Source organism: Mandrillus leucophaeus, unplaced genomic scaffold, assembly GCF_000951045.1.
Source record: "Mandrillus leucophaeus isolate KB7577 unplaced genomic scaffold, Mleu.le_1.0 Scaffold377, whole genome shotgun sequence".
Taxonomy (NCBI): domain Eukaryota; kingdom Metazoa; phylum Chordata; class Mammalia; order Primates; family Cercopithecidae; genus Mandrillus; species Mandrillus leucophaeus.
The window spans coordinates 927,878-930,344 of record NW_012103998.1 but is presented as its reverse complement, the minus strand read 5'-3'; the positions used below and the strand labels follow the sequence as shown (position 1 = coordinate 930,344).

At 35.3% G+C, this 2,467-nt stretch overlaps 1 long non-coding RNA gene across 1 annotated transcript in view; it reads left to right on the top strand.

Moving 5' to 3' along the window:
- Positions 1-2,149, top strand: part of LOC105546977 — a 21,260-nt gene extending 19,111 nt beyond the window's left edge. Inside the window, exon 2 of the long non-coding RNA XR_001007164.1 lies at positions 1,924-2,149. This is a non-coding gene — a long non-coding RNA (uncharacterized LOC105546977). The remainder of the gene's footprint in view (positions 1-1,923) is intronic.
- The last annotated feature ends 318 nt before the right edge of the window (positions 2,150-2,467 follow it).

Below are 2,467 nucleotides of genomic sequence, written 5' to 3'. Positions count from 1 at the left end.
TTCCATGGTGTATATGTGCCACATTTTCTTAATCCAGTCTGTCATTGATGGACATTTGGGTTGGTTCCAAGTCTTTGACATTGTGAATAGTGCTGCAATGAACATACGTGTGCATGTGTCTTTATAGTAGCATGATTTATAATCCTTTGGATATATACCCAATAATGGGATCGCTGGGTCAAATGGTATTTCTAGTTCTAGATCCTTGAGGAATCGCCACACTGTCTTCCACAATGGTTGAACTAGTTTACACTCCCACCAACAGTGTAAAAGTGTTCCTATTTCTCCATATCCTCTCCAGCACCTGTTGTTTCCTGACTTTTTAATGATCGCCATTCTGACTGGTGTGAGATGGTATCTCATTGTAGTTTTGATTTGCATTTCTCTGGTGGCCAGTGATGATGAGCATTTTTTCATGTATCTGTTGGCTGCATAAATGTCTTCTTTTGAGAAGTGTCTTTTCCATATCCTTCCAGGCATGAGAGTTTAAAAACATGTTTTCAGGTGATTCTAATGAGTGGCCAGAGTTGAGACTATTGTGTTAAGAGGATAAAAAAGTATTTTTGGAAAGAGGTTTCTGACCTTTTCAAGCAGGTGGAGGAATTTAGAATTCTTTTCCGGGGGAGAATGTTTCAAATGTAGAAGAGCACAAAAAAGACAATAGTCATTCTTACATCCTCTGTCCAAAGTTAAATTTTGTTAACATCTTTATTCTTTCTTAGCCATCAGAATTGCAAACAACAAAATCATACAAAACCCACACCTTATAGTTCCTAAACTTAACTTTAGAAAACATTTCCTAGGAGAGCAAAAGACATCATTTTTTTAATCTCCAAAAATGCTTTATAGCTCACCCTAGTTAACAAATAGTCTGGCATATTCCAAATAGATCCACTGGGCCATGGACCTCATCTAACAAAGATGAATTCTGTTCATTTGCTCTGTGAATAGAGCTAAGGGGCTTATTTGTGCAAAGACTGACTGATGAGATGGAAGAAGAGAGAGCAAGACAGCAAGAAAATATTAGTGAATATATATCTTCCAATTGCAAAGAGATATGGAGCAAGCACCTGCCTAGATGGAAGGAGTGAGAACTGTAGGCTATAGTTATGGATGGGAGGTTTTCTTTATGCAAAATTAACTAGCTTATAGTGGGAAGTGAGTGGATGGAAACGTGTCTCATTAACATCATGTTCCAACTTACCATAAGCTCAGTGAGGGTCAATAACCTGACAGGATGGCTGTTTTTAGGGCATCATAGGACTGAAGATGACTTCCTGACAACAGTTAAAAATCTTTGAACCAGAAGACAATTTTGAAAACAAAATACAAGCAGAAATATGTCCTCTGACAGCAGATAGGTATTTTAAGCAATGGATCTGATTTGTATTTTGCAAAAGGCTCTAGAAATTAAACCAAAAATGCTTCACTAGGTCTAATGAAGTATATCTTGAATGATCCAGAGGAAGATATTATTGTCATCCCTATTTAACAGATGAAGTATCTAAAATCAGAGAAACTGACTGATTTTCCCTAGACTACAAGCTAATAAGTAGCCAACTGGGATTTGAAAACAGACACACTGATTGGGTCCATAGTCTGTGTGCTTAACCACTGCATGGTACTGCCTCATAACTTACAGAAAAATAATTCACATTGCAATACAGAAAACCTATATATTTACACATTACATTTATTACCCATTCTAAAAATTTGGGATATTACTAGTAATCAATGGTGTCTATAATTTTAGTTGATACATATGCTTATACAGACATGATATCAATTATTATAATCAACACACAATTGGTATATAAAACAATGGTGCATCTTTGAAACAGTAAAATAAATCTCATAGGCACTTGCACTTGTTCTTGCTCTTAGGGAAATGTTTGTGAACTCAGAAACCCTTTTCTTTTCTAGGAAAAGTGATGAATTAATTACAAATTTCTGCAAATGGAAGTTCACTCATTTATTTGGCCACCAAATATTTTTTGAGTTTGGAGATCAAAGTAGTAGAGTCTCAACTCTGAAGAGTCAGACAGACCTGGGTGGAATCCTGGCCACACCATTTTCAAGCTATGTAACCTTGAGGAAATTCTGTAATCTCTCTAAACCTCAACAAAATGAAAGCGCTCACTGTCTTATATAGGTTTATTGTGACGATTTAATGCAATAATTCATTTAAGGGATAATACGTGTTTGGTATATTAAAAATGCCATCTATTAGTATCGTGATTTAAAAACTTGTTAAATATCCCCATTTTGTTACAGTGTTCTAAGGTTTGTTAACAACCTTAGAACAATGAAATAAGGATATAATTTTGCCCTCATAAACTTATATCCTCATAGGAAAAGACACAATTATTATTGTGTTCATGTGGTGATCACCAGGCAAGTCACTTAAGAGTTTGAAGACAAATAAGATGCCTTATCTAATGGTTAAAATCTTATTAAAGAAAATCTC